The sequence below is a fragment of the Nelusetta ayraudi genome, unplaced genomic scaffold (genome assembly GCF_046127955.1).
Source record: "Nelusetta ayraudi isolate G7.1 ecotype Tasmania unplaced genomic scaffold, CSIRO-AGI_Nayr_v1 ptg000173l, whole genome shotgun sequence".
Taxonomy (NCBI): domain Eukaryota; kingdom Metazoa; phylum Chordata; class Actinopteri; order Tetraodontiformes; family Monacanthidae; genus Nelusetta; species Nelusetta ayraudi.
Genome location: NW_027466222.1, coordinates 67,783 through 81,905, shown reverse-complemented (window position 1 = coordinate 81,905; position 14,123 = coordinate 67,783). Strand labels below are relative to the sequence as shown.

Here is a 14,123-nt window from a genome sequence, read left to right as displayed (position 1 = left end):
GGTGGGGGATCGAAATCGGTAGACAAAGTACCGGCTATTAAAAAAGAAGAAGAACTTTTTGTAGGAACATATCCAGTCTCATCGGTAGAAATCTCAGTACCTAGCATATGATTGTTATATGGCTCGTGTATGCCTCACATGTCCATAACCGGGCCGCGTGGCCTAATGGATAAGGCGTCTGACTTCGGATCAGAAGATTGCAGGTTCGAGTCCTGCCGCGGTCGCTCTTTTTGACCATTGTCTCTCTTTCTTTGACTGCATTTGTTTTTGCTTGCAGCACTCAATATGTGTTCTACAGACCGTAAAGTCACTCGTTCATCGATCGAAAGTGCTTATTCAATAATACTTTATTGTACAAGTTAATTTGAAACTTAAAATGAGAAAAATGTCGACGTGTTGCTTTTTTCAGAGCACTTTAAATTTAGGCTTTTTCTCGCTTAAATGCATGTCTTTGCCTCTCAGCGCCTGCACCTCCCCGGCCTTCACGTGCTTCACCTTCATAGTTACCTACATGCTATGGGAGGTAACAACCTGCCTTAGACACGTGTTCCTTCACGAGCGTTGACACTGGCATTTATCTAGACATTAATTCCCCGGCCATTTAAATTCCAACATGACCTCATGTAAAATTCTATCTCTCCAATATAAGCAACATTTTTTGGAACCCTGGCTTTATATACAGTACAGTATGTACAAGTCTGTACATACAGACTTACAGCCCCTCCGCTGTACTCCTGCACGTTCTTACGTGCATTCCCTTTGTGTGAACGAGGAGAGAGTGCGATGGATGGGAGCTTATTGAAAAGTTAATCTTAAATGTTCTGAAAGCCTCAAGCACGCTTTAGGATTTGACTGTTGGCTTAACATTGACTCGATGTGAATCTTTATTTAAAAAAAAAAAAAAAAAAATACAATTGCATTGTTGCTTTGTTTTTTGTTTTTTTTGGGGGGGGCATGTTGTTGAAATGTGACCATTTGGAATTTACGAGGGAGAAGAAGAATCCTAATCGTAAACCACATTAAAACACTGCCTCTGGGTTCATTAGAAAATCTTAAATCTCACGACAAACAACGTCAATCTAATTACTTTATTTTGAAATTTCAAACACATTTTTTGAATACAGATTTTGTAATTTTTAGTTGTTGGATATGCCTGTAAAAACTATAGCTCAAGTATTTTTGGGGGGGATTACAAACTTGACCTGTAACACCTCCCCTTCATTTCTAGCCCAAAGTTCTCAGACAGGTTTTACAAATTAGACCTACAAATAATAAACATTGCGTACATAACGTTGTTTTTTTTGCATAATAGACTGAAGCATGAGTCCTACTACTGCTACGATTATATTGTATTTATATATATATTTAATTGTCATATACAATTTCTGTTGTTTCTGTTGACAAAATCACGACCAATTTAAATAAATATACTATAATATTTTACTAGATAAAGCATCGTAAAAACCTAAACTAACAGAATAACTAACTAACTAAAATTAAAGGTACATCTCCTCAGAAAGATTTGGAGGGAATCGACTTTGGCCGCAGACCTCAACGCTACGGAGCGATTACGTGACACATGCTTAACGCCTCACGAATCAAAGATGTTTTACTGTTGCGACAACTCACTCCCACCTTTACAAAAGCGATTAAACGGTGGGAACCGGGACATGGATAGTATGTGCTAAACTACCAAATTTTATACTGGAATATCATCCTCAAAGTAACTTCAAGACAATGTAATGTAAATGTTTTAATTGTCTCTGCTCTCTGAAAAACTCCCTCCAACCCTCCATCTATCCGTCCATCCATTTTGAATACCCGCTTCTATCTATTTCCATTTTTAACACTATTTTATTAAAAATCACCACTAATTCCGACACTCATTTTCATAGAATGATAGAATACTTTACAGATTAAATATATTAAACAGTAAACACATATAAGATATTTCAACCTGTTAGAACAATATAAATATTTATTGAGTGTAAATAATTGGACAGCTCTAGCCTACTTCTTGTTTTTATCAATTATTTTGGATAAGTTCCCCAAACAATTGAACAGACTTTCAATTACAGTTTTTACGACTGATGTAATCTTAAAATGATATATGAAATATTTCTGAACGCCAACATCGACATACAGTTGCATCATCAGTGTGTTTAAATAGAGCCTTCACAGTTAAAATCCTCTAAACAAATGTCCCATGGATTACAAGAAAATCCACAAATTAAAAATAAAGTAGACCAAAAAATGTTTTTCTTTTCTGCAGACAAACGACTAAAACATGAGCCAGATAAATTCCGAGAATCTTAGCAGGAGTGGGGTCTCTTACCTGACTCGCGCCGTCTTTGACGCCTCTGCAATGATTGGTCAACGCGCTGCACCGGCTCTGCTATGACGTCACTGCGCGAGGGAGTAGAGGAAGCTGGCGCGGCGGAGGAGGGAGTCAGAAGCAGGAGCAGTGAGGAGTGGGGATGGAGCTGCTCTCAGCGGAGAGCTGCGGTGCTGGCACCGGCGAGGGCCCAGCATGCAGGGGACCCGCAGGCAGGGGACCCGCAGGCAGCACACGGCATCATGACCATCCACATCTGGCTCCAGTGTCCACTTTGCCTTCACAGCAGGTGAGGAACAAATCGTGTTTTTTTTTCTTTTCTTTTCTTCCCTCCCAGCATTTTTAGCTTCTGTTCGTTGTATCTGAGATTTTTGACAGATGAAAGATACAGACACACACACACAGTTTAGCGCTTTTACTTTATTTTATAAGGGGTGAATGCATTTAAAAAAAAAACAAAAAAAAAAACCTACACACACCAATGCGTTCATGCAGGGAATCGCAGGGTCGTTGCTCCTTAAATAGACAGAAAAACCCATATGCAAAGAAACAGATCTCTGTTAGTTCAGATGAATCATTATTGAGACCATTACAAGCCTTCAGATGTTATTCTTATGGAAAATTAAATGTAGATAATATTTGTGAATGAGTTCAGTTTGAAAAGAAGTAGGCCAGTCACAACTGCCATCAAAAGTAGGGATCCATAAGCTTCCAGTAGGAGGCTAAAGACTGAAAACAAGGTAAAAAATATTGTGTCAAATGGAGCATGATTAAGAATTTGTCATCTAAATAGTCAAAACTCCACATTCTCGTTGGCGCTTTTAAGCGATGCCGTGTCAACAGCGTTGTAGCAGGTTGCAGACATGTTCACGGTCACGTTCATGCAAAGCCGCACTATAGTTCAGTCGTCATGCATTGAATCGTATCAGGATGTATTAGATTAGCCTGTTAAGACGGAGTTCTCAGGGCAAGTCTTAATGAATCAAATACCAAAATATACGTTGCTCGTTTGTGCAAAACTGTCTTTCATTGGAGTAGTGAAGTGCTTTTCAACATAACTCGGGTATGTGGGTGTCGTTTATTTTTGCTGGATTAAAAATAATGGGAGCTGTGCAAAAAACTTTCTTATTTTCTATTTTGTTACTCATCGAATGTCAATTTTATTTTTTAAATGTAAATGTTCCAAATGTTCTGAAGCACATGCTAAAATAGAAGCCAAATAGCCTGTATAAATATAATTTTAAAAGTTACTTATCCTGTGGGAAAGTAACGGATCATATATTGTGATATTTTAAATGAATTTGTAAATATTTTAGAATTTTAAAAAATAGCCATATATGTCCACGATAACCCACGTATAAAGCAGGTCAGTAATTATGCTATTAATGAACAGGCCCTTAAGTGGACACCTCAGATAAAGCGACGGAAATAATTGTTAAACGGTAAATGCCGTTGCGTCTTTGACCCACAAATTATCTCTCTGTTACATGCTATTTTATTTTTTAATATACATACATATAATGAAAGCTTGGTGTTGACGAGCCGCTGATGTGATGTTTGAATATTCCAGGCCTTGCTAATACATCTTGTGTTCATCTCCTCTGCCAGCGTCATGTCGGGCTGCAGCACGGAGAAGTGTGTGCGCGCGTGTGTGTCGTAGAGAGGAGGTGCGTTTCTGTCTTTGGTTATCTAGCTGTATGAGTATTAAATACCTGTCATAAAGCTAGATAACCGAAAGTAGAAACCGCTTCGTGTTGCTCCGTCCCGCCAAAGAAAAGTGACGGATTTCGGAGCTCTCGCCAAAAAGGTAAGAAATTTAAAAAAAAAAATAAAAAAAATTTGAGCTTTATCGTTTGTCGCTATAGAAAAAAAACAACAACACACTGTTTCTTAACTACATCACACTGGGTTTTTCTTCAACTATTATATTGTATTTTAAAAAACAAAAAACAAACAAAAAAACAAATTCTTGGTCTTATTCATAATTAGCTTTGGATTTTATATTTGTATTGCGAAAGGGAGGCAAAACTTTCACATAATGTGTCTTATTATTATTTTTTATTTATTTTGTATCCTATAAGCAAAGGAAATGCATGTTACGCAGTTTTACTATGTAGTTTATCTTTATTATGGAACCCTATTATAGTTGTTACCTCAGAAACTCTTCATGGGGTCCAAATCACAATGTTGCCCTTGTGATTCATATAGTAGAAAATACCGTCGACATGTATAATGTATGTATACACATTTACTCCTTTAATGTGATGTGATGAAACCAGGCCTTTTTTTTTTAAGAGCTGTGTTTTTGGGCAGTGATGCACCTGGGTGTTTTGCAAGATGGTGCTGAATGTTGCAGGTGAAGGTTTATTGAGCTCACAAACTCCCCCCCCCCCCTCTTAAATGCGTCATAAATGAAGAAGCACAAGGTCTTTAGTTTGTTAACGATGCCCGAGAGAAGAAATGAGAGGTTGAGTGAGGCATGATGGGAAACGGTATAGCTCGCTAGGCTATAAGTGAATAAGAAAGAGTATTTAGTAGCGTGGACAGAAGGAGCTTTATGGAATTCGGCCAACGTGACTGTGTTTCATGTGTGAACGCAGCCTGTCCTTCCTCCCACTGACCTGCGGTGGGCGAGGAAACAGTGAAGCAGAAGGCTTCCTGCTTTGGGGCAGGAACATGGGTCGCCATGCTGTCCCTGTTTACTGGTGCATATTTTAGCAGGGCAGATACGGCCGTTTTTCATTTTTAGGTCATCGGGACTATCGTCTGCTTTTGACTTGTGCAGAAAAACTCCTTACTGCTCGCATAAAACTCAAACAACTGTGTGTTTATCGCGGCCAAATAAGAGAGGCCTGCGCATTATCCTGGCTCTGATGTCTCGACAACAGTTAAGAAGTGGCGTCGAGTGGGTTTTGTACTGTACGCACATGCACACGCGTGCGCACGCACGCAAGCCTTTAGGAAAGCACTTGTCGACTGCATTTAAAGTTGTCGACCATCCAGGGACCTTTGGGAGACATTGTGTCTCCGCTCATTGAGAAGGCCATGGCCGTCCTGCAGACATGGGCCTGAACTTTTCAGCTCGCTACTTCAGCGCCGCGCCACGCATATGCTCAGCACACAGAGAATGCCACTAAAAGCCCAAAGAGCGGCCAAAGTGAGATGAGTTTTCATTCACTCTGTTAACTACCAATGGCGAGTGGAGCTCACTGTCAAACCAGGCTAATTGCTTCGCTCCGGCAGGCGATATGTTGGATATGCGAAAAGGCCGCGGTTCCGAGTCTTTGCCTGAACTCGGCCCGGTATCGCGTCACCGCGGCTTCTCCTGCGCTAATGAATGGAAATTAAAGAAGAAACACTGGAGGCTTTATATACAGGATGGTTCAACGGCATCCTGGGCCCTCAACCTGCTCACATGTATGATGCCAATTATTCTTTGTGCGCGGGTGTGTGTGGCAGCAACGCACACTCGTGTACAAAGACGGCCATTTAGAGGAGTGGAGGAGCAGAACCGCTCACAGTCCCCCTAAGTTTTGTTAATTTTGTGAAGTGCTCATAGTCAAAAGAAGGAAGGGGGTGGGGGCACAGAGTCCATTGTGCAATTAGGAAGCTGCAATCAAAACATTGTGTTGAGCTGCATTATAGGAGACCGTGCGCAATGTTATTATGTTGTTTTATTCCTCTGTTCTCTCCCTTCTCTCTCTCCTCTTATTACAGCGGCGGCCAGCGACACAGAATGATGGAGGATTCCTGAAAAGAGGGCAGAGGCATAATTAAAAGAAACAATGAGAGGGAGGGGGGGAGAAAAAAAAACGGTCGGTTGGGAACAGCCACCTCCTTCTCCCTCGCCCTCCTCCTCCTCCTCCTCTTTTTTTTTTTTTTTTTACCCAAGAGCCTCTAATGCCATCTGCACTGCCAACGGGTTGATGATTCGCCGGTGCCAAGCCAAGGGGCGGACAAAGAGCGCTGCCGGATGCCTGGAACTGCGGGCGCGCTCACAAGGAGCCATCTTGGGAGACGCTGCCGCGACACCTAAAATGGCTGGACTGGCACACGAGGTGAGACACGTCGTGGTCTTCTGTTGGGTGCTGGTGGCGATGGCGGCGGGCAGGAGGTAGGTTAGTGTGCGTGAGTGTGCGTGAGTGGTCGATGTGGGTTGGGGGTGGCAGGAGGAAGAGGAAGAGGAAGAGTTTCCACATTCAGCCTGCAGTCACATATGGCCTCCCCCCTTTTTCTCCCTTTTTCTCCCCTTGCATCTTCTGCTCCTGCTAATTAGCAGTTAAGGGGTGAGGCGAGGGGGTGGGGGAGGGGTAGGCGGGGGGTTGGGGGGGGGTGAGGAAGGGTGCGGATGGTTGGCGGTGTCGGTCGGTGGGGGTTGCAAACAAAATTAATGAGCTGGCACCGGTTGAAGGAAACCTGCCATCCTCCCTCGTCATGATGCTTCTTATACGCCACGCACAAGGCAGTGTGTGTGTGTGTGTGTGTGTGTGTGTGTGTGTGTGTGTGTGTGTGTGTGTGTGTGTGTGTGTGTGTGTGTGATGTGTCTCCACACAGTGAACCTCTTATGTTCCTTCATGACAAACTGTCTCTTTATTGAATTTTTGAGTTTAAGTTTTGAGAAGCCGCTCAGCTCGCTTCTGTTGAGGGGTTCAGGAAAATTATTCAGGTCATTATTTTTAGTCAAGCATTAGAATCAAATTTCCTCGCAAACGAAAAGATTCATTAGACCCACTGATTGGTGCGAGAAAATATCAGGCATAGCGTATCGTGCTTTCATCGATGGGCCATGCAGCTCCGTGCAGGCCAGCAGATGATGGAAGGCCTCTGCGCACCTCTTTGAAACCACAACTTTGAAAGCCAACGCAAAATATCGACGGCACTGCAACGATGTTGGGATCAGTCGCTACACCCGTCGCTCAGTGCCGACGGTCAGAAATGTTGCATTACCAGAGGAGATCTGAGCAGCTAACAGCCAGCGGTGATTATCAAAGCGCCAAAATGCTCGCTACCTCCATGCATTTCTCTCTCTCTCACTCACTCTCTCACACGCACACACACACACACACACACACACACACACACACACACACACACACACACACACATGGTGCGAACGGCCCCAATCATGGCAGGGAGCGCGGTGGCGACCCGAAGCAGAGAGGCGAGGCACGTGAGGCTGTGTGTCCGGGGCCAACATTTGCAGCTGCAGCGCTTGTGCGTTAATGAACAAGCGCTGTGTATTTTCACATTATCATTCAGGCCCTCGCTCGCTCCCTCAACTCTCTCTTCCCCCCTCAATAGCTGTTTAGACACCCCCTCCCTCCCTCCCTCCCCCCTCTGCCCTCCATAAAGGCCTGCTTTCCCACCATTGTGGGAAGCTGGTGCTGCCGGGTGCTGGGGGGCAGGGTGGGAAAGACCCTCCAGACTAGACATGAGCAGATGCCTGGGACATTAGACTGTCGTGTGGATCAACCAGGGTCGGCTGGGCCGCCGTTGGTTTTTTAATGCGCGCGCCAGTGAATGCGCGTTTGATATGTGTGTGATTGTGTGTCGGGGGAGGGGGGTTGGGTGGGGGGGTAGCTAGTCCAGACCTCTTGTCACCTGGCTGTTCATCAGACTATTCAGCCTCCTCTGCATGTCTAAAAGGCATGGAGGCGGCTTTTTTTTTTCTCCCCTCCTCCTCCTCCGGCTCCATGAGAAAGATTTGGCTGCATTAGACATGCATACATGCATGATATGCATATAGCTGCATACATTCGGAGCTTGCAACGCTGCCAGTCATGATTTGCCACAACCTTGTAATCGTGGATGTAACGCAAAGGGGAGGTTTTGTAGGTTTTTTTTTTGCATTTTTTTTTTCTGTTTTCATCAGCCACAAATAAACAACGATCGGTTTGTGTTTCACGCTGCTTTATCCGCACTCAGCTCAGCTCAGCTCAGCTCAGCTCAGCTCAGCTCAGCTAACTTATGGGGTTTGGGTTCGTCCTGTGTTTAGACGAGATCAGAGTGATTTGCTCCGCTCTCGACTTTGCCGTGAAAATCTCACAGGACAGTCGGCGGCGAGTTGTGCGAGAGTGACTCAGCCGAGGCGATGGGTGTGCCTAACAAGCTGAATGATGTAACCCGCGGATAATGATTATTAATGAGCTCCATACTGTACGCGTGCCTCCACCAGATATGTAAGTGCGGCCCACGTGTCAAGAGATTATAGCCTCTCTTTATTCATGTGAAAGACTCAGAGCCGTCTTTATAATTGCGTTTGTGCTTCTCGCCGGTGGTACGCGGTGCGTTGCTTCGGGCAGATTTGACAGCGTGGGGGGAAAAAGCAACAGTGAGGGCGGGAAATTAATCTGGGAGATACTGTAGCTCGCCCTGTGCGTCCCTGCTGCGGATGCTAAGAGAGAGACGCAGCAGGATGAAGGGGGAGGATGCTGCAAACGAGGGCGTTTACCCCTTTTTTTGCGTGAACAAAACATAAAGATCCTTCACGGACCAAAAATGAATATTGACAAAGCAGCCGTAGCACACGGGGCAGCTGTGATTAAAGCCCCCCCCCACACACACACACACACACACACACACACACACACACACGTGTTCACCTCTGCCTTCGCTAGCAGAGTTAGCTTGCCACAGCAAACGTAGCCGTAGCATGCTAGAAGCAATTTGCAGGCGCCAGGAGCATAGCAGCCCACGTGCATGCTAAAGAGGGCGCTCGGCTGCGGCTGCGCTATGTGTAGCTGCGGCAGCCGCGTGGTCAAAGAGAGAGGAGGTGACTCCGGCAAATTAGTCGGGAAAATGTATTCACGCTCGGCCACGAGAGCGAGCCAGCGCTCCAGAGTCGTCGTGGAGGTGGAAACATCTGAGCGGTGCGCACGTCGTACCTCCGACCGACTCATTGTGACGCGCAAGGTAGCACATCTGAAGGCCACAAAATTAAAAATGAATGTTTAACATCATGGTAAGCCCCGTCCTGATACAGCTTGTGGTCAATGTGGACTTTGTCTTTTTCTTTTTTTCTTTTTAATCCAGTGGAAAAACAGAGAGACAGTTTCCAATCAAGACCGTCAGGAAGCAGGGCGGCTAAACAGTGAGGTCACTGTGTCAGGAGGATTTAAGATGTAAATACACAACGACTTAAATATTCATCTTTAAATCCACACCCCTCCCGTGCCTACGCAGCGCCCCCCCCCCCCCAAAAAAAGAAAAACAATCCTATGCAAATGTACAGCCAATTCTGAAAAAGTACACAATGCCAATGATTGCCTTTCCTCTCTCTCTCCGCTGTAGCTCATTATAAACTACACCGTGCCTTTGTAATGCCAGGCTTTCTCAGTGTGGAGAAATTATAATGTGTGACACGATGAAGTGACAGCGCCGGCCGACACTCACTTCCAATTCAGTGCAAGTGTAGAAAGCCAGGCAGAGTAGCGATAAAATGTTAATATCGCACCTGGGTTACCTCCTAGGATCCTTATCGCTCCGCTCCGTGCATGTGTGTGTGTGTGGACAATATTAATGTTTTAACAGCACTACTGTGATGTATAAAAACCCGGATCTCTCCCACCGCCCGCTCTTGGATGGAGCTCAATGTGGGTCAAGCGAGGCTCGCCGGAGCCGGTTAATGCAACTCCGGCCGAGACTAATCTAGCACAAAGCCTGACATTAAGTATCTTAGAGGAAGACGGAGAGAAGTTCCTACATCCCGGGCTTTCCAGATTACATCTGTCTGTCCGGGGCGTCCGTGGGCCAGGGGTCCCGTACGCTCCGTTGAAAGCAGAGGAGGAGTGGGCGACTTTAACGGTAATCATATCATGAGGAGATAAGGTTCTGGGGCGGGAGGAATTAGGGAGGATCCCTATAGTGCGACCTCATTTATACAGGTTTTTAGCTCCTTAAGTCCAGGATGCGCGTTTAATACCGAGTCCAAAGGCGAAAGCAAGAAACAGAACAGCTTCTAATCCCACGTAAATGTGACGGACGCATGACTCAGTCTGCGCCACAGCCAGTCGAGTCAAGTTCAAGTTCTGTGGTGCTGGAGTCTGGTGTGCGAGCAGTCTGGGGAGTTGAGGGACCACCCTGGCTACGGTGAAGAGCATAAAGAGGCGGAGGCGGCGGCGCTGACGGTGGGTGTGCAGACGAGGGGTACATAGCCTTTGACCTCGGCCAGGGTTGCTATGGGAAAGAGGCCGCTTGGCTCAGTAATGTACGGCTGAAAAGGCCGAACTGTCAGAGCTGTCCAGCAGACGTCAACCCCCCACCACACACACACACAGACCGACCGCAGACACACTAGCACCGCTCCATTCACACACACACACACACACACACACACACACACACTCACACACTCACAGATGGCACGGGCCAGCTTGGGAATGTTGGTGGCAGCAGAAGACTTTATGTTCATCAGACCTGGTTATAATTCACGCAGCCTGCGACATCACCAGCCTGCAGCTCGTCCTTTTCCTCCGTGACGCTTTGCTGCCTCCAAGCTTGTTTTTTTTCCCTTTCTTCCTTTTTCCCAACACATGTACAAACCCGTCCTCAATGACTTTGGACGTGTGCGCATTCAGGTGACATTAAATAAAAAGTCAAGGCTGCACTACACCTTTTTTTTTTGTATTTTTAAGCATCTCGCTAAAAATTCCTTCAAGTTTCACAATTAAAGCACGAGTCTTTCACGGCAGCTCAGCAGAGATTAGAAGATTGCATAATCATATGAAGAGAAATAAAAGATTAAATGAGCCTGAATGTAAATTGGATTATGTTTGAAGATGGGCTTTTCGTTTTGGGGGGGAAAGAAGCGATTGGTGTTGGAGATGATTCTCTGCACATTTAGATCTTTGACTGCGGCTCAGATTCACTTTTCGCCAACACGCAGCAAACAGCCATTTTGCTGCATTCTGCACTTTAGCCTGTTTTACTGCGAAATCACGATTCATTTTGGGATACTTTGTTATCGGCGCTGCCTGCAAATCCTCCAGATAAACTATTTTCATACATATTTATAAATTACACAGTATCCTTTCTGTTTATGTCAGCGATCCAGAGACGAGACGAAAAAAAAACAAAACAACACCAAGTGTTATGCGTGCGCGTTTCCATGCCGCGCTTTTGCAAGTGTGTGTCCTCATTTAAGGTTGCATTCATTCAGGGGAGGGGTCCGACGAATAAAGGAGCGCGTATTTGCATACGCTGCATGCTGTCTGAAGGAGAGGGAGCAGTCAAAAAAAGATGTCAGAGGTGGACAAAGAGAACGGGGACAAATCCTTCATTGTGGGGTTGGTGGGAGAAAAGGCTCGTCTGAATTGGGGAGTGGGTGAAAATTGACAGAGAAAGATTTCAGGCTGGTTCCCTGTGGGGATAAAAGCCCTAAGATCCCTCCATGCATACAGCCTGAAAATGGGAGAGACGAAACAACATGCAGAGCACAGGGGGCTTTTTTTCCCTTTTTTTTTCTCTCTCTCTCTTTTTTTTTTTACTGGGCTTGAAAAGGAAGTTTGTTTTTCTGAAATACTGCCCGAAATTTGTGGCGAACAGAACTAAACGGAAGGGAAATCTCCAAACAGCTCCCTTATTGTCAAAATAGAATTATCAGCAACAAAAACGATCTAAAACTTGCAGGCTGAGTCTTTGTAAAGTGAGAATAAATCTTCCATTTATAGTGTGTGTCTATGTACAGTGTATTCATGACCGTGTGTGCTTGTGTGTGTTAAAGAGAATTGTTAAGAACATGTAATTTTACATACTGTGGAACTTTTTATTTTTTTAAAATGTGTTAAATCCACAAGAATCTGTTGACTTTGATTTCACTATTAATGATTGATTATCTTTTCTCTGCTCAGGAGGGGACACTTGGTGGCACCTTCTACCTTGACACGAGAGCAACGTGACACCAGAGAGGTTGAAGATAACAGACATCACTCACCTCAGTACCCAGGAATAATTAAGAATGTGCAAAACAGAATGTTCCAATGTCATCAATAAAAATGCCTACCAAGTTTGGTTTTAGGCTACTTGCATTACTACATTGCTGCATTTAAGATTCATATATTTTTTTTCAATCAAAAAACAATAAAGCTCTAATTAAACATATCCCTGTCTCATTGCATTATTAGCATAGTTTTGTGTGTTTCTCCTCACGTATTTTCAACGGAAATTTTCACGTTTTTTTTTTTTTTTTTACTGTGAAATACTAAAAAAAATAAATAAAAGTAAGTTTACCGAAATGTTTTAAATATAAACAGGAGGCGATTAACCGAATAACGGGGTGATTATTGCACTGCGCTGGGTTTTCATTGTTTAAAACGCCGTACAAAAAAAAAAGAAAAAGAAAGAAATCTGTCACAGACGTTCACGTGTTAATGCGTGAGCGCCGTGTGAGGAAGTGTTTGAGTGTTTGACCCCCGCATTAAGTTTTAATTAGGAGGTGCAGACCGGCAGGACGTGGACTGAATCAGCGAACAAAGTTCTGCAGCCGCAAAACTCTGCGGACGAAATGACCCGAACGGCCGCCATTAAAATACACAATGAGCTTTTCGTCACTCGGTTTATATATTATGAATTAGGAAAATGTAAACGAGGCCAATTACGTGCTCATCATGAGAGCCGTGCATATGTTATACGCCACATATTAAACAGGAATGAAATCTTGAATAAGACGCAGTCAATTTTCTATATTTTTTTTCGGGGTCGGAAAACTCGGGGAATGTTTGTGTTTACGTCACGTACACCTCCACGAGCACCAGGCCGCTGCTTCTGTCTTTTTTTTTAATGAGGTTTGGGGATTACAGGGCGTCCTGGTGTCAATCGGACCTCAATCAGTGTCCCGCTGATGTGTGTCCGGAGTCAAACAACAGATGGACACGCGCAGGGGTCACCGGGGGATTATTCCCTCGGCCACAGCGAGTTCAAACCAGCCAAAGGCTTTAAGGCACCGAGAAATATGCAATAAATAAATAAATAAATAAAACAGGACCCAAAGTTTAGTTCGAAATCAATCTGTCACGTGCAGACAGAAAAATTGTGCAACACGTGACCTCTATTTTTTTTTCCCCCGTGAAGATATTTATATTAAATTTCAATTTAGGATCAGTAAAATAATTTTTTGGGGTTTATGGCAAGTGTATATTGTGCTACTAATTACTAAAAGCAAATTAGCTATTGTAAAATTGTAAAAAGCTCATTTTGAACTTATTAGTGTCTTGAGAGCAGTTAGTTTTTTATTTAACTGATTTTCAAAGAAGAAAATGTAATGGTCTATGGAGAGAAAAACGTGTTTTACAGACAACTGCATAACTACACCATATCTAAAAAAAAAAAAAAAAAGAAAAATAATTAAAGCAATAGCTAACTGTATACACCATTGCTAGAAGCATGAAAATAGAACAAAAACACTGGGTAGATAATGTGATAGAATGACAGGAGTGAACAGGGGTATGAATATAACCTCAAATAAATGCTACTTACAAAACCGCAGAGATTTCAGTCATTGGGTTCCAGGCAGGAGGCAGCAGCTTCTCCATCCATCCCAGCACTACAGCGGCTGATTTTGGTGATTAGTTCCCCTCTGAGGATGAATGGAAACCAATTAGTGAAATCAGTGGCTGTGGAGCTTGGCACCAAGGAGCTGGAACATTCAAACACTTTCATAAAAACTGTTACACTTGTATGGCTTTCATCAGTTAAAAAGCCATATTCAATTCACTTATTCTGTGTGCTCTGAATATATGTGTTTTTTTAAGGGATATAGGTTGAGAAAAATCATCGCACAGTTTCAACATCT

At 44.0% G+C, this 14,123-nt stretch overlaps 1 long non-coding RNA gene and 1 other non-coding gene across 2 annotated transcripts; both read left to right on the top strand.

The window, feature by feature from the left end:
- The first annotated feature begins 151 nt into the window (after window positions 1–151).
- trnar-ucg (transfer RNA arginine (anticodon UCG)) lies at window positions 152–224 on the top strand. The gene has a single exon. It is a non-coding gene; the product is annotated as a tRNA-Arg (tRNA).
- Window positions 225–3,988: 3,764 nt separating this feature from the next.
- On the top strand, window positions 3,989–12,433 carry LOC142880840 (uncharacterized). Its single transcript, XR_012925476.1, has 3 exons — window positions 3,989–4,142; window positions 6,053–6,393; window positions 12,184–12,433. It is a non-coding gene; the product is annotated as an uncharacterized LOC142880840 (long non-coding RNA).
- The last annotated feature ends 1,690 nt before the right edge of the window (window positions 12,434–14,123 follow it).